The sequence below is a fragment of the Heptranchias perlo genome, chromosome 29 (assembly GCF_035084215.1).
Source record: "Heptranchias perlo isolate sHepPer1 chromosome 29, sHepPer1.hap1, whole genome shotgun sequence".
In the NCBI taxonomy this organism is placed as follows: domain Eukaryota; kingdom Metazoa; phylum Chordata; class Chondrichthyes; order Hexanchiformes; family Hexanchidae; genus Heptranchias; species Heptranchias perlo.
In genome coordinates, this window is record NC_090353.1 from 36,488,835 (window position 1) to 36,510,713 (window position 21,879).

General features: G+C 48.5%; 1 protein-coding gene and 1 long non-coding RNA gene across 4 annotated transcripts in view; one reads left to right on the forward strand and one right to left on the reverse strand.

The window, feature by feature from the left end:
* The window catches only part of ano8b (anoctamin 8b), a 69,514-nt gene that overhangs the window by 3,533 nt on the left and 44,102 nt on the right, over nt 1–21,879 (forward strand). Inside the window, exon 1 of one of the 3 annotated variants that reach the window (XM_067968553.1) lies at nt 21,108–21,467. The exons of the other annotated variants lie outside the window; for them this stretch is intronic. The gene's annotated coding sequence lies outside the window, so the exon portion shown is untranslated. Of the gene's footprint in view, nt 1–21,107; nt 21,468–21,879 lie in introns of those variants that run through there. 3 annotated transcript variants of the gene reach the window in all.
* On the reverse strand, nt 9,284–20,782 carry LOC137299807 (uncharacterized). The gene is made up of 3 exons (XR_010957987.1): nt 20,614–20,782; nt 10,430–10,483; nt 9,284–9,774 (listed from the first exon to the last, which is right to left on the reverse strand). It is a non-coding gene; the product is annotated as an uncharacterized lncRNA (long non-coding RNA).

Sequence of the window (21,879 nt, forward strand, 5' to 3'; positions counted from 1 at the left end):
CTGCCCTCCCGATCTCTGCCCTCCCGATCTCTGCCCTCCTGACTCATTGCGGTCCATTCTATGAAGCACAGTGGAACATTGTGGCAGATGGAGTGCAATGTGGACAAGAGTGAGGTCATCCACTTTGGATCCAAGAAAGACAGATCAGAGTATTTTCTAAATGGCGAGAAACTATAAACTGTGGAGGAGCAGAGATTTAGGGGTCCAAGTACAGGAATCACTAAAAACTAGTAGGCAGGTACAAAAAGTAATCAAAAAGGTTAAGGAAAGTTGGCCTTTATCTCAAGGGGGCTGGAATACAAAGGGGAGGAAGTGATGATTCAGTTGTACAGAGCCCTGGTCAGACCCCGTCTGGAGATACTGTGTTCAGTACTGGGGCCCGCACCTCAGGAAGGAGATATTGGCCTTGGAGGGGGTGCAGCGCAGATTCACCAGAATGATACCGGGGCCAAAAGGGTTAAATTATGAGGACAGGTTGCATAAAATTGACTTGTCCTCCCTTGAGTTTAGAAGATTGAGAGGTGATCTATTCGAGGTGTTTAAAATGATTAAGGAATTCAATAGGATAGATAGCAGAGAAACTATTTCCTCTGGTGGGAGAGCCCACGACAGGGATCTTAAAATTAGAGCCAGGCTGTTTAGGAATGAAATCAGGAAACACTTTTTCACACAAAGGGGAGTGGAAATCTGGAACTCTCTCCCCCAAAAGGCTGTGGATGCTGGGGGTCAATTTAAATTTCCAAGTCTGAGATCGATAGGTTTTTGTTGGGTAAGGGTATCGAGGGATATGGAGGAGAGATGGGTAAATGGAGTTAAGATACAGAACAGCCACGATCTGATTGAATGGTGGAGCAAGCCCGAGGGGCTGAATGGCCTCCTCCTGTTCCTATGAGCAAGGTTTTATAATCAAACAGAGATGAAGAGAGGGGACAGGAAGGAGAGCTACACGGAAGCACTGACTGAGGAAATCAAGATGTGACTGCTCTCAACCTGGGCACTGCATTTAGCTGCAGTGTCCCTGAGCTGTGGTGAGAGGTCAGCCAGGGTACCTGCTACTGATCGACATCTAGTGGCCCTGCTGGAAGGTACATGAGTTGGATGTCAGCTGAGTGCAGCACATTTTGGGGATAACAAAGCGCTCCACACTGGAGAGGGACAGGCTGGTGAGGGAATAGAGAACAGATGGGAAGAGACTTGTGCCACACAGCAGCAGCTGGCGAGGGTTAGGGCAGATGTGACAGGACTGCTGAATACGTCCGACCCTGACATTACGAGAGTTGTAAATCCCCCGAGCTGAGAAACCGCAGTAGATCAGGATACACTGTGACAAACACACACACACACACAGACACACACAGACACACACACAAAGACACACAGACACACACACACAGAAACACACAAAGACACACACACACACACATACACACACACACATACACACACACACAAAGACACACACACACAGACACACACACACAGACACACACACACAGACACACACACAAAGACACACACACACACAGAAACACACACAAAGACACACACACACACAGACACAGACACACACACAAAGACAGACACACACACAGACACACACACACACAGACACACACACACAGACACAAAGAGACACACACACACAGGCACACAGACACACACATATACACACACAGACACAAAGAGACACACACACACAGGCACACAGACACACACATATACACACACAGACACAGGCACACGCACACACACAGACAGACACAGACACACAGACACACATGCATAGACACGCACACACACTTTACACATGATGTGGAGATGCCAACGATGGACTGGGGTGGACAATTGTAAGGAGTCTTACAACACCAGGTTATAGTCCAACAGCTTTATTTGAAATCACAAGCTTTCGGAGGCTTCCTCCTTCATCACTCACCTGACGAAGGAGGAAGCCTCCGAAAGCTTGTGATTTCAAATAAAGCTGTTGGACTATAACCTGGTGTTGTAAGACTCCTTACTTTACACATGGACACACTAACACAGACACGCACACATGCATACAGACACACACACTGCGACACACACACACATGTACACAAACACCCACACACACGCACACATGTACACAATCACCCACAGACACACACGCACAGACACACAAACACATATGCACACACGTAAACACACAGACATGCACAGACATACACACACACTGCGACACTCATACGCACACACATGTACACAGACACCCACACATACAGGTTCGGCCCTGGCTGATACTCCCCCACCCTTGGGTACTGAAGTCCCATGTAGCGACCTTACTGCTGCCCCAGTGGAGGTCACTTCAGTGAGCTGAGAGGGAGTTTCCTGCTCTGTGTAAATGGGAAGCAACCTGACTGGTGGTGAGATTATGGAGCGGGAACGTGCTAGTGAACTCCAATGCAATCGGATCAAGCAGTCGCTCAACTCTATTTTACCACAATACTAATTAATAAAACAGCCATTACCCGCAGTGTAAATAACATGTCTGCTCCTTTGTTTTGACTTAACAAAATGATCAGTTAAAGGGGTATTATCAACATATCTGCACATCTTGTAGAGACTGTTTCCACTCTGTTTACAAATACACTGCAGTTTCCATGGAAACTTCGCACTGTCACAAAAATACTATTATTTTTTCTTGAACTTCGTGCTTAACAAAGTGAGAGATGTTAATGTTAAATATAGAACATTTTTCATTTAGGGCACCAGTGTCAGCATCGGTCACTCCCAGGGCAGGTACAGCACGGGTTAGATACAGAGTAAAGCTCCCTCTACACTGTCCCATCAAACACTCCCAGGGCAGGTACAGCACGGGTTAGATACAGAGTAAAGCTCCCTCTACACTGTCCCATCAAACACTCCCAGGGCAGGTTCAGCACGGGTTAGATACAGAGTAAAGCTCCCTCTACACTGTCCCATCAAACACTCCCAGGGCAGGTACAGCACGGGTTAGATACAGAGTAAAGCTCCCTCTACACTGTCCCATCAAACACTCCCAGGGCAGGTACAGCACGGGTTAGATACAGAGTAAAGCTCCCTCTACACTGTCCCATCAAACACTCCCAGGCCAGGTACAGCACGGGTTAGATACAGAGTAAAGCTCCCTCTACACTGTCCCATCAAACACTCCCAGGGCAGGTACAGCACGGGTTAGGACGTTAAAGATCCCATGACACTATTCGAAGAAGAGCAGGGGAGTTCTTCCCAGTGTCCTAGGGCCAATACTTATCCCTCAACCAACATCACTAAGAAAAAACAGATGATCTGGTCACTATCACATTGTTGTTTGTGGGATCTTGCTGTGCACAAATTGTCTGCTACAACAGTGATTACTCTTCAAAAAGTACTTAATTGGCTGTAAATCACTTTGGGACATCCTGAGGTTGTGAAAGACACACACAGACACGCACACCTTACACACATGGACACACGCATACATACAGACACACACACAGACACACACATTACACACATGGACACACACATACAGACACACAGACATAGACACACACACAGACACACGCACATTACACACATGGACACATGCATACAGACACACAGACACGCGCACATTACACACATGGACACACACATACAGACACACAGACATAGACACACACACACAGACACACACACACAGACATGCGCACATTACACACATGGACACACACATACAGACACACAGACATAGACACACACACACAGACACACACACACAGACATGCGCACATTACACACATGGACACACACATACAGACACACAGACATAGACACACACACACAGACACACACACATAGACATGCGCACATTACACACATGGACACACACAAACAGACACACTGACACAGACACACACACAGACATGCGCACATTACACACATGGACACACACATACAGGCACACTGACACAGACACACACACAGACACACGCACATTACACACATGGACACACGCATACAGACACACAGACACGCGCACATTACACACATGGACACACACATACAGACGCACAGACACACACACACAGACACGCGCACATTACACACATGGACACACACACACACATGTACATGTTCCTCCTTTCTTAAAATAAGTGAATATAATTTGTTGTTAGTGAACGTGAGAGGCAGGGATGAACACAACCTGACGTGGCTCCCTGGAGTGTCTGTCAGAGAGCAGGGCGATGGTAAATGACTGAATCATGAGCCCTGGGAATGTGACACCTCAAATCCCCCATGAGCCTTCCTTACCTTACAACCATCCCTGAGGATGTGATCAGACCTGTACAATCATATCTGTGCGTTTGTGTTTAATTGTTTTTTTTTAAATTCTACCCGTTGGAAGCAGATTCACAGTAATTTTCAAAAGGGAATTGGATATACAACAACAACTTGCATTTATATAGCGCCTTGAATGTAGTAAAACGTCCCAAGGCGCTTCACAGGAGCGATTATCGGACAAAATTTGATACCGAGCCACATAAGGAGATATTAGGACAGGTGACCAAAAACTTGGTCAAGGAGGAAAGTTTAAGGAGAGACTTAAATGAGGAGAGAGAGATGGAGAGGTTTAGGGAGGGGATTCCAGAGCTTAGGTCCCAGGCAGCTGAAGGCACGGCCGCCAATGGTGGGACGATGAAAATCGGGGGTGGGCAAGAATTAGAGGAGCGCAGAGATCTCGGGGGGGTTTCAGGGCTGGCGGAGGTTACAGAGATAGGGAGGGGCGAGGACATGGAGGGATTCGATCACAAGGATGAGAATTTTAAAATCGAGACGTTGCCAGACTGGGAGCCAATGTAGGTCAACGAGCACAGGAGTGATGTGTGAACAGGACTTGGTGAGATTTAGAATACGGGGCAAAAAAGTATTGGATTAGCTCCTTTATTCTTAAAAAGGAAGAATTTGTAGGGCTATGGGAAAAGAGCAAGGGGGAGTGGGACTAATTGGATAGCTCTTTCAGAGAGCCAGCACAGGCACAATGGGCCGAATGGTCTCCTTCTGTGCTGTATGATTCTATGATTCTTTGTGGCTGAGTGCGTAAAAGATGGCAGGTTTCCCAAGGACATTGCAGGGAGCCAGGGTCACTCGGAGCGAATTATCTGTGACGTGACTTGATGCTTATTTATTTGCGAAGCAAAAAACGAAACGAGCTTTCTCTGTATCTCAGTAACTGATCTCTGCAGGCCCATCACAACCAGCGCTCTCTCCACCCAACCCAGTAGGGTCCAAGAACCTCGTCCTTGTTTTCAAATTGCTTCACGGCCTCTGCCCAACTCCAGCTCGCAATCTCCTCTGCTCCCCAGGAAAGGAATTGCATTTATATAGCACCTTTCACGACCTCAGGACGTCCCAAAGCGCTTTACAGCCAATGAAGTACTTTTATGAAGTGCAGTCACTGTTGCTTTGTAGGAAGACGCGGCAGACAATTTATTCGCAGCAAGATCCCACAAACAGCTATGACCAGATCATCTGCTTTCTCGTGATGTTGGTTGAGGGATAAATATTGGCCCAGGACACTGGGGAGAACTCCCCTGCTCTTCTTCCAATAGTGGGATCTTTCACGTCCACCTGAGAGGGCAGACGGGGCCTCAGAATAAAGTTTCATGTAAAAGACAGCACCTCTGACAGTGCAGCACTCCCACAGTACTGTACTGGGAGTGTCAGGCTGGATTTTGTGCTCAAGTCTCTGGAGTGAGACCTGAACCTACAACCTTTCTGATTTAGAGGTAAGAGTGCTACTCGCTGAGCCACAGCCTGCACAGTCTTACTCTGCACTCCACTATTTGCTCAGCCATGACTGTCTGGCCCTCTGGCATTCCCTCTCTAAATCCTTCCTCCCAGCCATCTCCAATCTTGCTTTCCAGACCGTGAACCCATCGTCTGCGACTATAATTGTGGCAACATCTCTAACCCCACAGCCGTTCTTCCCTCTTTCCTCCTGTTCTGCTGTTTCCCCTCCGCTCCGTAAAGTGTGCCGAACCAACAACTCCCATTTATTCTGTGCCTTTAACGTAGTAAAACGACCCGAGGCGCTTCACAGGAGTGATTATCAAACAAAATTTGACTCCGAGCCACATAAGGAGATATTAGGACCGGTGACCAAAAGCTTGGTCAAAGAGGTAGGTTTTAAGGAGCCTCTTAAAGGAGGAGAGAGAGGCGGAGAGGTTTAGGGAGGGAATTCCAGAGCTTAGGGCCCAGGCAGCTGAAGGCACGGCCGCCAATGGTGGAGCGATTGAAATCGGGGATGCGCAAGAGACCAGAATTGGAGGAGAGCAGAGATCTCGGAGGGTTGTAGGGCTGGAGGGGGTTACAGAGATAGGGAGGGGCGAGGCCATGGAGGGATTTGAACACAATGATGAAGATTTTAAAACTCTTTCTTGTACGTGAGGAGTGGCGTAGAATTGGAGACAGTCGAACACTTCACACTTGATCAAGTTCCTTTGTCTGAAATTTTAAAGGAGGCGTAAACATCTAAAGTAGACATAGAAACTTAGAAAATAGGAGCAGGAACAGGCCATTCGGCCCTTCGGGCCTGCTCCGCCATTCAAAATGATCACGGCTGATCGTCTAACTCAGTACCCTGTTCCTGCTTTTTCCCCATATCCCTTGATCTCTTTAGCATTAAGAAATATATCTATCTCCTTCTTGAATACATCTAATGACTTGGCCTCCACAGCCTTCTGTGTTGGAGAATTCCACAGGTTCACCACCCTCTGAGTGAAGAAATTTCTCCTCATCTTGGTTCTAAATGGCATACCCCGTATCCTGAGACTGTGACCCCTGGTTCTGGACTCCCCAGCCATCGGGAACATCCTCCCTGCATCTAGTCTGTCTAGTCCTGTTAGAATTTTATATGTTTCGATGAGATCACCTCTCATTCTTCTGAACCCTAGTGAATATAGGCCGAGTCGACCCAATCTCTCCTCATTAGTCAGTCCTGCCATCCCAGGAATCAGTCTGGTAAACCTTCGTTGCACTCCCTCCATGGCAAGGACATCCTTCCTCAGATAAGGAGACCAAAACTGCACACAATACTCCAGATGTGGTCTCACCAGGGCCCTGTATAACTGTAGTAAGACATCCCTGCTCCTGTATTCAAATCCTCTTGCAATGAAGGCCAACATACCATTCGCCTTCCTAACTGCTTGCTGCACCTGAATGCTCGCTTTCAGCGACTGGTGTACAAGGACACCCAGGTCTCGTTGCACTTCCCCTTTTCCCAATCCATTACCATTCAGATAATAATCTGCCTTTCTGTTTTTAGAACCAAAGTGGATAACCTCAAAATTATCCATGTTATACTGCATCTGCCATGTTCTTGCCCACTCACCCAACTTGTCTCAATCATATTGGAGCCTCTTTGCATCCTCCTCACAGCTCACATTCCACCCCAGCTTTGTGTCATCCACAAACTTGGAAATGTTACATTTAGTTCCCTCATTCAAATCATTGATATATATTGTGAATAGCTGGGGCCCAAGCACTGATCCCTGCGGTACCCCACTAGTCACTGCCTGCCACCCGGAAAAAGACCCGTTTATTCCTACTCTCTTTTTCCTGTCTGTCAATCAATTCTCAATCCATGCCAGTATATTCTCCCCAATCCCATGTGCTTTAATTTTGCACACTAAGCTCTTGTGTGGGACCTTATCAAAAGCCTTCTGAAAATCCAAATACACTACATCCACTGGTTCTCCCCCATCTATTCTACTAATTACATCCTCAAAAATCTCCATTAGATTGGTTAAGCATGATTTCCCTTTCATAAACCCATGCTGATTTTGTCCAATCCCGTTAACGCCTTCCAAGTGTTCTGTTATCACATCTTTTATAATAGACTCGAGCATTTTCCCCACTACTGGTGTTAGGCTAACTGGTCTGTAATTCCTTGTTTTTTCTCTCCCTCCTTTTTTAAATAGTGGGGTTACATTTGCCACCCTCCAATCTGTAGGAACTGTTCTGGAGTCTATAGAATTTTGGAAGATGATCACCAATGCATCCACTATTTCCAGGGTCACTTCCTTTAGTACTCTGGGATGTAGATTATCAGGCCCTGGGGATTTGTCAGCCTTTAGCCCCATTAATTTCCCTAGCACTATTTGTTCACTAATACTGGTTTCTTTCAGTTCCTCCCTCTCACTAGACCCTTGTTTCCCTAACATTTCTGGCAGGTTATTTGTGTCCTCCTTTGTGAAGACAGAACCAAAGTATGTGTTTCATTGTTCTGCCATTTCTTTGTCCCCCATTATAATTTCCCCCATTTCTGACTGTAAGGGACCTACATTTGTCTTCACTAATCTTTTTCTCTTGACATATTTATAGAAGCTTTTACAGTCAGTTTTTATGTTCCCTGCTAGTTTACTCTCATACTCTATTTTCCCCTCTTCATCAATCTCTTTGTCCTCCTGAATTCTGAACTGCTCCCAATCCTCAGGCTTGCCACTTTTTCTGGCAATTTTATATGTCTCCTCTTTGGATCTAATACTATCCCTAATTTCTTTTGTAAGCCACGGTTGAGCCACCTTTCCTGTTTTATTTTTACGCCAGACAGGAATGAATAATTGTTGTAATTCCTGCAAACGTTCTTTAAATATTAGCCATTGCCTATCCACCATCATCCCTTTTAGTAAAGTTCCCCAATCTATCATAGCGAACTCGCACCTCATACTTTCGTAATTTCCTTTATTTAGATTCAGGACCCTAGTTTCGGATTCAACTACTTCACTCTCCATCTTAATGAGGAATTCTATCATGTTATGGTCGCTCTTCCCTAAGGGACCTCGCACAACAATATTGTTAATTAATCCTTTCTCATTGCACAATACCCAGTCTAGGATTGCTTGTTCTCTAGTTGGTTCCTCAACGTATTGGTCTAGAAAACCATCACGTACACACTCCAGGAATTCCTCCCCCACAGTATTATTGCTAATTTGGTTTGACCAATCTATATGTAGATTAAAGTCACCCATGATTATAGTTGTACCCTGCTTGCATGTGTCTCTAATTTCCTGTTTAATGCCCTCCCCTACATCTCCACTATTGTTTGGGGGCCTATAGACAACCCCCACCAACGTTTTCTGCCCCTTGGTGTTTCTTCGCTCCACCCATACAGATTCCACATCGTATTTTCCGAGCCAATATCCTTCCTCACTATTGCATTGATTTCCTCCTTTACTAACAACGCTACCCCACCTCCTTTCCCTTTTTGCCTGTCCTTTCTAAATATTGAATACCCCTGGATGTTCAGTTCTAACCCTTGGTCACCCTGCAGCCATGTCTCCGTAATCGCAACTATATCAGAACCGTTAATATCTATCTGTGCTGTTAATTCATCCACCTTATTGCGAATGCTCCGCGCATTAAGACACAATGCCTTTAGACTTGTCTTTTTAAGACTGCTGGTCATCTTAGTTTTATTTTGCACTATGACCTTATTTGTTTTTTGCCCTTGTTTTCTCTGCCTTCCACTATTGCTTCTTCCCTTTCTGTCTTTCGTTTCTATCCTTGTTTCCCCCTCCTCTGTCTCCCTGCTCGTTGCGTTGCGTTAGCAGACGGCAGAGTTCATCAGGAATGCATTCAGTGTCGGTGCAAAAAATATCATGCAGTGTCATCTCCAGGTGTACAGTTCTCCCGCTAAACGAACTTGATTGTAAAACAAAAGTAAAATACTGCAGATGCAGGGAATCTGAGATAATAACAGAAAATGCTGGAGACGCTCAGCTGGCCTGGCAACATCTGTGGAGAGAGGGAAACAGACGTTTCAGGTCAACGACCTTTCATCAGAATTGGAAGAAGTTAGAGAGTTAACACTTTATAAGCAAGTTTTGGGATATGATTTTAACCTGGAAAATCGGGTGGATTGGGGGCATTAAAAATTGCAACAATTTCAAACTCACTCCCAACCCGCCCATTTCCGGTTTTCACCGGGACGGGACGAGGGGCGGGCGACCAACCCGCTCTCAGGCGGCTAAAACCTATCGAGGAGGCTGCGGACCTCCATATTTTTCAGGTTTTGTGATTTTAGCCTCTGGGGGCCGGGATTCCCGGGCCTTCTCATTCACCCTGCGTGAGAGCAGACGGGAAGGCCCGTTACTGCAGGTAAGTGCCTTTAGAGCACAGCTTGTGGGTCCAGAGGAGCAGGAGTGCTTCACCCAGGCCCAACAAGCCTACCTGCATCGACCCCCCCAACAACAATCACGCCCCCCCACCACAACGATCGCGATACCCCCCCCTCCCCCCCCCCCAACTATTGCGACCCCCCCCCTCTCTCGGTAACTGACCCCTGATGACTAACTTCCCCTCCCCCCTACCCCGGCGACCCCAATGCCTGCCGATGCCTCCCCCCCCCGACCCCCCATCCATCCAATCTAAGATTTACCTCAACACTTACCTCTTCCTTGCTCTTCTCCCATCTGGCTGAGACCAGCCTGTCAGTCAGGCCGGCCTGTCGGGCAGGAAACCGTCAAAAAAAAAAGACATCCCTAAGTCAAAATCGTAAGGACGTCCGGGAAACCCCCACTTCCGGATTTCCCGTCCACGATTCCCCCTCACCCCCCTTTCCGGCTCCAGACTAAAATTATGCCCCGGTCTCCAAATTATAAAAAGGATACAGAGGCACTGGAGAAGGTGCAAAAAAGATTCACAAGGTTGATACCAGAACTGAGAGGTTATAACGGTCAGGAAAGGCTGAACAGGCTGGGGCTCTTTTTTCTCTAGAAAAGGCAAGACTGAGGGGTGACCTGATAGAGGTCGTTAAGATTATGAAAGGGTTTGATAGGGTAGACGTAGAGAAAATGTTTCCACTTGTGGGGGAGACCAGAACTAGAGGTCATAAATATAAGATTGTCACCAATAAATCCAATAAAGAATTCAGGAGAAACTTCTTTACCCAGAGAGTGGTGAGAATGTGGAACTCACTCCCACAAGGAATAGTTGAGGCGAATAGTGTAGATACATTTAAGGGGAAGCTGGATGAGGGAGAAAGGAATAAAAGGATGCGCTGATAGGGTGAGATGAAGTAGGGAGGGAGGAGGCTCGTGTGGAGCATAAACACCAGCATGGACCTGTTGGGCCGAATGGCCTGTTTCTGTGCTGTAGATTCGATGTAAACAAGTACAGAGCCAGGGAGAATGGAGAGGGGGGAGGAGAGAACAAAAGGGAAGGTCTGCGATAGGGCGGAGGGCGGGAGTGATTAACTGACAAAAGGGATAATGGTGCGAGGCAAAAGAGGGTGATAATGGGACAAGTAAAGAAACAAAAGATGGTTCCAGAGGGGGTGTAAATGGTATCAGCAGAATAGTCTGAGAAAATGGGAGCGGTAGTTAAGATCAGATTCTAACATGGCCTCGTGGTCCTGGGGTTGTGTTTGACAGAAGGTCTCAGCATTCACACACGGTGCCAGGCCCACACCGACACGGAACAATTCATTCACACACAGTGCCAGGCCCACACCGACACGGAACAATTCATTCAAACACGGTGCCAGGCCCACACCGACACGGAACAATTCATTCAAACACAGTGCCAGGCCCACACCGACACGGAACAATTCATTCAAACACGGTGCCAGGCCCACACCGACACGGAACAATTCATTCACACACAGTGCCAGGCCCACACCGACACGGAACAATTCATTCACACACAGTGCCAGGCCCACACCGACACGGAACAATTCATTCAAACACAGTGCCAGGCCCACACCGACACGGAACAATTCATTCACACACAGTGCCAGGTCCACACCGACACGGAACAATTCATTCACACACGGTGCCAGGTCCACACCGACACGGAACAATTCATTCACACACGGTGCCAGGTCCACACCGACACGGAACAATTCATTCAAACACAGTGCCAGGCCCACACCGACACGGAACAATTCATTCACACACGGTGCCAGGCCCACACCGACACGGAACAATTCATTCAAACACAGTGCCAGGCCCACACCGACACGGAACAATTCATTCACACACGGTGCCAGGTCCACACCGACACGGAACAATTCATTCGGGGGAAAACTCTCCAGTGGCTGGAGTCATACCTAGCACAAAGGAAGATGGTAGTGGTTGTTGGAGGCCAATCATCTCAGCACCAGGACATTGCTGCAGGAGTTCCTCAGGGCAGTGTCCGAGGCCCAACCATCTTCAGCTGCTTCATCAATGACCTTCCCTCCATCATAAGGTCAGAAATAGAGATGTTCGCTGATGATTGCACAGTGTTCAGTTCCATTCGCAACCCCTCAAATAATGAAGCAGTCCGAGCCTGCATGCAGCAAGACCTGGACAACATCCAGGCTTGGGCTGATAAATGGCAAGTAACATTCGTGCCAGACAAGTGCCAGGCAATGACCATCTCCAACAAGAGAGAGTCTAACCACCTCCCCTTGACATTCAACGGCATTACCATCGCCGAATCCCCCACCATCAACATCCTGGGGGTCACCATTGACCAGAAACTTAACTGGACCAGCCATATAAATACTGTGGCTACGAGAGCAGGTCAGAGGCTGGGTATTCTGCGACGAGTGACTCACCTCCTGACTCCCCAAAGCCTTTCCACCATCTACAACATACAAGTCAGGAGTGTGATGGAATACTCTCCACTTGCCTGGATGAGTGCAGCTCCAACAACACTCAAGAAGCTCGACACCATCCAGGACAAAGCAGCCCGCTTGATTGGCACCCCATCCACCACACTAAACATTCACTCCCTTCACCACCGGCGCACAGTGGCTGCAGTGTGTACCATCCACAGGATGCACTGCAGCAACTCGCCAAGGCTTCTTCGACAGCACCTCCCAAACCCGCGACCTCTACCACCTAGAAAGACAAGGGCAGCAGGCACATGGGAACAACACCACCTGCATGTTCCCCTCCAAGTCACACACCGTCCCGACTTCGAAATATATCGCCATTCCTTCATCGTCGCTGGGTCAAAATCCTGGAACTCCCTTCCTAACAGCACTGTGGGAGAACCTTCACCACACGGACTGCAGCGGTTCAAGAAGGCGGCTCACCACCGCCTTCTCAAGGGCAATTAGGGATGGGCAATAAATGCCGGCCTCGCCAGCGACGCCCACATCCCATGAACGATTAAAAAAAATTCACACACAGTGCCAGGTCCACACCGACACGGAACAATTCATTGCCATTGTCCTCTCATTTATCATTAATGGTAATTCTATCGCTGCCTTGTGAAGCATCACATGACCTCATACACTGAAACAGACAAACCATCTATTCCAGAATTGCACACACTGAATAATAATAGACCAGCAAATGATCCAGGCTGATACTCCCAGTGCACTGTCGGAGGTGCCGTCTTTCGGATGAGACGTTAAACCGAGGCCCCGTCAGCCCTCTCAGATGGATGTAAAAGTTCCCATGGCACTTTTTCGAAGCAGAACAGGGGGAGTTCTCCCCGGTGTCGTGGGCCAATATTTAACCCTCGACGAACACCTAAGACAGATGATCTGGTCAATTTTCCTATTGCTGTTTGTGGGATCTTGCTGTGCACAAATTGCATTTCCTACATTACAACAGTGACTAAACTTCAAAAAAGTGCACCGTTGGCTGTAAAGCGCCTTGGGGCGTCCTGAGTGGTGAAAGGCGCTGTATAAATGCAAGTTCTTTTCTTCTTTCTTTCTAATATGACTCTGGAATTACACACACTGGGGTTGGTGTAATCCGGGTGATCGCGAGTCGGCAGCTCATTTCACACCACCGGACAAAGTCCAGATCGACCCCAATGTGACCACATTCCCTCGACCGTTCCAGTGGGACTCTGGAGGGACAGCTCGGAATTGGGCCGGGACCAAGATACTAATCCGATGCGTCCCTCTCCCTCCCCCACTCCCCATCTTGAGCACGGCCGACGTTACAGGCAGATTCTTCTCACTGTTACAAACACAACACACAGTCGCCCCACCCCGAACCCATCCCCGAGTCTCAGGCATTGATTGACGAGCCCCTCTCTTGAAGTTGGTGAGGAGGGACCGAGATTCTCTTTGTTCATAGTCTTTAAAAAAAACTATCCCGATCGCTATAAGTTTCAGTCGGAGGGAATCCTGCCACGAGACTTAAGATGCCGCAGATATGATCGGATGAAATTCCCACCTCGCCCTGCCCGCACTTTCTTTATTGCCCTGTGGCCAATAAAGAAAGAACTTGCAATTATATAGCACCTTTCACAATGTTCCAAAGCACTTTACGACCAATTAAATCGCTTTTGAAGTGTAGTCACTGTTGTGATGTATGAAATGCAGCAGCCAATTTGTGCACAGCAAGATCCCACAAACAGCAACGTGATAATGACCAGATAAGATGGTGTTGAGGGATAAATGTCGACAGCACCTACCGACAGTGCAGCACTCCCTCGACACTGCACTGGAGAGTGTCAGCCTGGAGTGGGAGTGGGGCTGGGACCATGACCTTTATCTGGTCTCAAGGCGGAGTGTGCTCCCCACTGAGCCAGGGCTGACACTAGATGACACCACAAAAAGCACGGAGCAGAAGAAGGTCGTTCGGCCTCACACTGTCACAGCCTCAGCCCTCAGTTTGTTTAATCTCCTGGGAAAGGTACAAATAGAGGCTCAGTGCTGGTGGAACTGTCCCCAGGCAAAGGGCTTCAGAGGAGGAGGGAACAAAACTGGAGGAGAGGGAAATAATGGCCTGGAATTTGCTGGTGAAATAAGGGGGAGTTTAATGCCACCGCGCGCATCATCATCAATGTGTAAATCGTCCAGCGACTTGTGACGGGGAAGAGATCACCCGTGAGTTGCGAATCGCCACAAGTCGCTGGACAATTCCTGCCGCTCCACCGTTAGCCTCGCGAAAACAGCAGCTCGTCCTCAACCTCCCCGTGAGTTTCAAGAAATTGGAACATTTGCACATTAATTACCCATTAAACTCGCCGCAGAAAGTTAGGGCTGGTACTTAACAGCGTAAGGACCCTTTTAATGAGGAGATTTATGCTCCTGCAAGGCCACTCAACCTCTCTGGCCCAAGAAAGGGAACAACTGATGCCCGGTTAGAGTTACTTGAACCTCGAGGTGCCGAGTGACAGAAGCCTCACTGTTTGTGTTAACTGGCCCCCGCAAATTATTCCTCTTTGTAAAATTTCTCTGCAGAGACCCTTTTGAAAATTGTTATCACGAGAGTAAACTTCACGACCACAATACTCAGCTAACACTCCTTAGAGATAAGGAAGCTGGCTGTGCTTTGTCATCTCACTGTCGGCAGATTCCCTGTTGCCGGCTCAGTGTTTGCTCGTTATCTAACCCAGAGAAATAATTAACACCACAAGTGGAAAGAAAGAACTTGCATTTATATAGTGCCTTTCACCACCTCAGGACATCCCAAAGTGTTTGACAGCCAATTAAGTGCTTTTCAAGTGTCGCCACTGTTGTGATGTAGGAAACACAGCAGCCAATTTGCGCACAGCAAGATCCCACAAACAGCAATGAGAGAATGACCAGATAATCAGTTTTTTTAGTGATGTTGATTGAGGGATAAATATTGGCCCAGGACACCGGGGAGAACTTTCCTGCTCTTCTTCAAAATAGTGGCCATGGGATCTTTTATATCCACCTGAGAGGGCAGACGGGGCCTCGGTTGAACGTCTCGCTCAATATTGCAACAGGAGTATCAGCCTGGATTATGTATTTAAGTCTCCTGGAGTGGGACTTGACCCGACGGCCTATTTGAGTCGGTGGGGGGGGGGGGGCGGGAGGGCTACCCACTGAGCCATGGCTGACACCTCCATGCAGAAGACTGGGTTACACCATCCTACACACTGTTCCTCTGCGAGTGAATAATCAATCCTAACAATGGAAGTAACAGCGGGTCGAGAAGGAGCAGAGACGCCTTGAGTAGAAATCAGCTCAGCAAAGAAATAATTGGCAGTTGCTGTTGACTAGAAGGTGTCGGTAAGGAGGTTGTTTGGGGAGCTGAGAGAGGCTCCTGGGGCCCATCGGAAGCTAATCAAGTGGACAAATCAGGGACCCTGACAAGAGAATGATGAAAGTACAAACAATTACACAGAGAGAAGCAGTGGCTCCCTAGTCAGCTGAAAGTAGCTCAGACATTATCAGTTTTTGGACAACTTTCACAAAATATAGTAGCACCCGATGAATCAGCAATCCCACCCAACCCTATCCACCAGCCCAACAACTCTCCGAGATCTCTGCGCTCCTCCAATTCTGGCCTCTTGCGCATCCCCGATTTCCATCGCTCCACCATTGGCGGCCGTGCCTTCAGCTGTCTAGGCCCTAAGCTCTTCAATTCCCTCCCTAAACCTCTCCGCCTCTCTACCTCTCTTTCCTCCTCCTTTAAGACCCTCCTTAAAACCTACCTCATCCTGGGCAGCAGCAGGGATGCTGGAGCTGAATTAGAGTATGTTCATGAAAGTCGATTAGCAATTAGCTGCAAGAGTGCAGTAATGCTTATTCTCAGATCCTGCCTGTTTATATCATGGAACGTTACAGCACAGAAGGAAGCCATTTGGCTCAACGTACCTGTGCTGGCTCTTTGAAAGAAATATCCAATTAGTCCCACTCCCCCCGCTCTTTCCCCACAGCCCTGCAATTTTTCCCCCTTCAAGTATTTATCCAATTCCCTTTTGAAAGTTATTATTGAATCTGCTCCCTTTCAGGCAGCGCATTCCAGATCATCACAACTCGCTGCTTAAAAAGAATTTCACCTCATCTCCCCTCTGGTTCTTTTGCCGATTATCTTAAATCTGTGTCCTCTGATTACCAACCCCCCCTGCCAGTGGAGGGTCGGTAATCAGTTTCTCCTTATTTACTCTTATCAAAACCCTTCATAATTTGAACTCCTCGATTAAAACTCCCCTTAAACCTTCTCTGCTCAAAGGAGAACAACCCCGGCTTCCCCAGTCTCACCAGTTACAAATGACAGTGTAACTTCTTTATAGAAGCTCACTAGAACAGTCAGCCACTATTGCAATTGCGTGTGAAAGAGGAACATTTGGGACAAGTAGCTTTTCTTACCCAAGAAACCAGGGAACAAGCAAGTGGGGTACTCAGTGTGAGAACTTCATGGTGGACAGAGAGCCAGGAACAGACGCACTGGTGTTGAAAGAGATACATAGTTGAGGAAGTGAGCTCAGGTTCTCAATGAGAGATGACTAGCCAGCTACACAAGCGAGCGAGCTGGGCGATAAGACGTCAGGACAAGAAGAACCAGGCCTGAACTATTAGGCCGCAGGAAGAGCAGCATCTGGTTTGACACTTTCTCTGAATCACAGAGTGTGGGAACAGGAAGAGATACAACTGGTGGGAAATGCTGACAGTCACAAGCCCGTGGGGAACGACAATAAGGAAAGGTATAAAATAGTCAGTCTCCGCCTAGAACTGCAAGAATCCTGCGTGATAGAGCCTGTGCTGGCACCGTTCCCTGGACAGAGAGTGTGTGGGTGTGATTGCTGTGTCCTGCGCTAGGTAAGGTTGCCTCAGAGTGCAAAATAACGAGATAATTCTCTTACTGTTATGGAATGTTGCTGCTTTGTTGATTTTGAAGCCTGTCACAGATAAAGCTCACATTTTATTTTAAAACGTGCATCAATCTGTAGTCGTGTTTGATTCGACGGGCCTGAACACAAATTATTTTCAGAGACATGGTAACTACATAGAATTACATAGAATGTACAGCACAGAAACAGGCCATTCGGCCCAACGGGTCCATGCCAGCGTTTATGCTCCACACGAGCCTCCTCCCTCCCTACTTCATCTCACCCTATCAGCATATCCTTCTATTCCTTTCTCCCTCATGTGTTTATCCAGCTTCCCCTTAAATCCATCTACACTATTCACCTCAACTACTCCTTGTGGGAGCGAGTTCCACATTCTCACCACTCTCTGGGTAAAGAAGTTTCTCCTGAATTCCCTATTGGATTTATTAGTGACTATCTTATATTTATGGCCCCTAGTTCTGGTCTCCCCCACAAGTGGAAACATTTTCTCTACGTCTACCCTATCAAATCTTTTCATATTTTTAAAGACCTCTATCAGGTCACCCCTCAGTCTTTCAGTCTTCTCTTTTCTAGGGAAAAGAGCCTCAGCCTGTTCAATCTTTCCTGATAGTTATAACCTCTCAGATCTGGTATCATCCTAGTAAATCTTTTTTGTACCTTCTCCAGTGCCTCTATATCCTTTTTATAATACGGAGACCAGAACTGTGCACAATACTCCAAGTGTGGTCCAACCAAGGTCCTGTACAAGTTTAACATAACTTCTCTGCTTTTCAGTTCTATTTGGTGAACAATTGGTGCCCAACATGGGGCTTCAGTCGGTGGAGCACCATGGCCGGGGTATGTGTTGCCTCGTGGAGGAGAGTCTGGTTAGCGTGGTGGGGGAAGGGGGGCATTACTGTACAGTGGGGGTTAAATACCCCCGACCATGTGACGAGAGAGAGAGAGAGAGAGAGAGGGAGAGAGCCTGGGTGAGTGTGACAGTGGGGGTCATTCTGCGGGAGTGGGCCATGGAACCTATAAGCTGCCGTTACGGGGGACTGTAATTATTAAATATGTATTTGACTCCTTTCAGGAGGTCAAACCTAAAACTGATCCGTGGAGCTATGTGAGAGAGCGGCAGGCAAGAAACTGGATCCTAAGATAATAAATAAAATGTGCAAACCCCTGTGTATTCAGGCTCTATGTGTATTGGTTTTAGTCTGGGATGAAAGAATTAACCAACTTAAAGACAACTGTATAAAGCTAAAGGTTGAGAAACTAAGTAAGGAAGAGTCCTTAAAGACATTTAGAAGAAAGAAGTTACAGGTAGTTACAGATCTGTTCTCTAAATGAATCGTGGTGTTCCCTGTAAAATTAATAATGCCGTCACAACAGCCCGTACCCTAGCGGAACAGAAGTTCACTCGGTGGGGACTGCCGTTGGTCATAGACTCAGACCAAGGACGCCGTACTTCAATGGCTGTGAAGCGCTTTGGGACGTCCTGAGGTTGTGAAAGGCGCTATAGAAATGCAAATCTTTCTTTCTTAACCACTACCACCAGTGTCCCACGCAGCGGTTGAAAGTTAAAGTTTACCCGTCTCTTTCACACACTCTTTCTCACTCTTTCATACACACTCTCTCTCTCACGCACTTTCACATTCCCTCTCGCACTCTCTCTCACATTCCCTCTCGCACTCTCTCTCGCACTCACTCTCGCACACTCTCTCGCACACTCTCTCGCACACTCTCTCGCACACTCTCTCGCACACTCTCTCGCACACTCTTTAACACTTTATTAGTTCTCCCCGCCAATTTAAGAATGATTCTGTTGCCTGTCATCCAGTGACCCAATCACACACTGACCCCCGACCTCATTTCCGTATCAGTGTTTTCAGCCAGTCTCACTGTGATCACAGTGGGTGTTCACAGGTAGCGGGTCCGCCCTCCCCCCAATCTCTGACCCAGGGGTAGTCAGCACCAGGCCGGGGGGCAGAACAGTCGGTGCGTTTTGTCCTGTTGTGAGCCCCAGCCTGTCACAGACGCTCGTTGAAAGCTCTCGTTCTCCCAGTGATGCCGATCGAACTGACAGGTGGGAGTCGGAATGAAAGAAAGACGGAACTGGCATTTCTACAGCGCCTTTCATGACCTCAGGACGTCCCAAAGCGCCTTACAGCCAATGAAATACTTTTTGAAGTGTAGTCACTGTTGTAATGTAGGAAACGCAGCAGCCAATTTGTGCACAGCAAGATCCCACAAACAGCAATGTGGTAATGAGCAGATAATCTGTTTTAGTGATGTTGGTTGAGAGATAAATATTGGCCCAGGACACCGGGGATGACTCCCCTGCTTTTCTTCGAAATAGCGGCCGTGGGATTTTTTACATCCACCTGAGAGGGCAGACAGGGCCTGATTTAATGTCTCATCTGGAAGACAGCACTTCCGACAGTGCAGCACTCCCTCAGTACTGACCCTCCGACAGTGCGGCGCTCCCTCAGTACTGACCCTCCGACAGTGCAGCGCTCCCTCAGTACTGACCCTCCGACAGTGCAGCGCTCCCTCAGTACTGACCCTCCGACAGTGCAGCGCTCCCTCAGTACTGACCCTCCGACAGGGCGGCACTCCCTCAGAACTGACCCTCCGACAGGGCGGCACTCCCTCAGTACTGACCCTCCGACAGTGCAGCGCTCCCTCAGTACTGACCCTCCGACAGTGCGGCACTCCCTCAGAACTGACCCTCCGACAGTGCCGCACTCCCTCAGTACTGACCCTCCGACGGTGCATCGCTCTCTCAGTACTGACCCTCCGACAGTGCAGCGCTCCCTCAGTACTGACCCTCCGACAGTGCAGCGCTCCCTCAGTACTGACCCTCCGACAGTGCGGCGCTCCCTCAGTACTGACCCTCCGACAGTGCAGCGCTCCCTCAGTACTGACCCTCCGACAGTGCAGCGCTCCCTCAGTACTGACCCTCCGACAGTGCGGCGCTCCCTCAGTACTGACCCTCCGACAGTGCGGCGCTCCCTCAGTACTGACCCTCCGACAGTGCAGCGCTCCCTCAGTACTGACCCTCCGACAGTGCAGCGCTCCCTCAGTACTGACCCTCCGACAGTGCGACACTCCCTCAGTACTGACCCTCCGACAGTGCGACACTCCCTCAGTACTGACCCTCCGACAGTGCGACACTCCCTCAGTACTGGCACTGGAGCTTTCCAGGAGAAGAATTATAGGAGCATTTAATTTTCTTTGAACACTTTTGTTTACGAGTTGTAAAAATATTGGAAATGGGGGAAAAAAGGGCTGTTTGACTGACAGTCAAGATGCATCCAATTGGGTCACCAATTGTTCCCTTTCCGATTGGCCGTGGGAAGGCCATTGGGGGGGGGCCTGGAGGAAGGACCAATGGTAGGAGAGTGGGGGGCGGGGCAGTTTGAGCCAGGGCGGGGGGGGTGGGTCACGTAATGAAACCTCCAGGAATACACCCAGCCAGAGTTGGCAACCCGCCTAGTTGAACGGCTCCTGATGAATTTTCAGCCAGAAGGCAAACACGCACTGGGGAAACTTGATCCTTGACGCCCCCCCCCTGACCCCTCCCCTCCGCCTCATCCACCGTCCAGTTTTATGGCGTTGTCTGAAGGTGAACGGTCTCAGTGTCCGGGGGGAAGCTGAGACTGGGGTGAGTGTGGATCGATGAGTTCCGAGTGGGTTGGAATTGGAGCAATGACCTGCTCAAGAACTCAGAGCTCCCGACAAAAGAGGGTTTCTTTGGGTCTCGTTGCCGCCTACGGTACCTGATTGGCAGATTAATTCTCCTGCTCTCATGATTTAAAGGAGAGAGAGAGAGAGAGAGAGAAAGGAACAAGACGGAGAGAGAGAGAGACAGACAGGCAGGCTACTGACAGACTGAGTGCCTTAAAGATGAGCTGTAGTCGGGAGCACAGGGATTATCGACCAGCGTAAGTCTTTGTTTGGCACATGTGCGGTTAACAGCTGCAAATTTGTGGGCCGCTGATTTTTTGTTTTTACCGAGTCTGTTGGCATTTTTCGCAGGGGATTAGACACGAGGGGAGACCCATGTCGCATTCAGGAGATATTGTTTGTGTTCGTGCTTTTCTTCTCTGGGAGGGTTGGGGTTCTGCGGGTAACAGCACCTCTCCCTCAAGCGGCCATTCATCACCCGTGAGCCTGGGGAGTGACTGGCGGCGGCTATTGAACCACGGAGGGCATCGCGGCTGGGCCCCAATCCTGTCCTCACCTGACGGACGCACACGCACACACATGTGCACTTTCTCTTTAGCCACTGGGGGGGGGGGGGGGGAACTGAGGTCAATTGTCGCCCCTACTGGATGTACCACACTGTACAGGGCT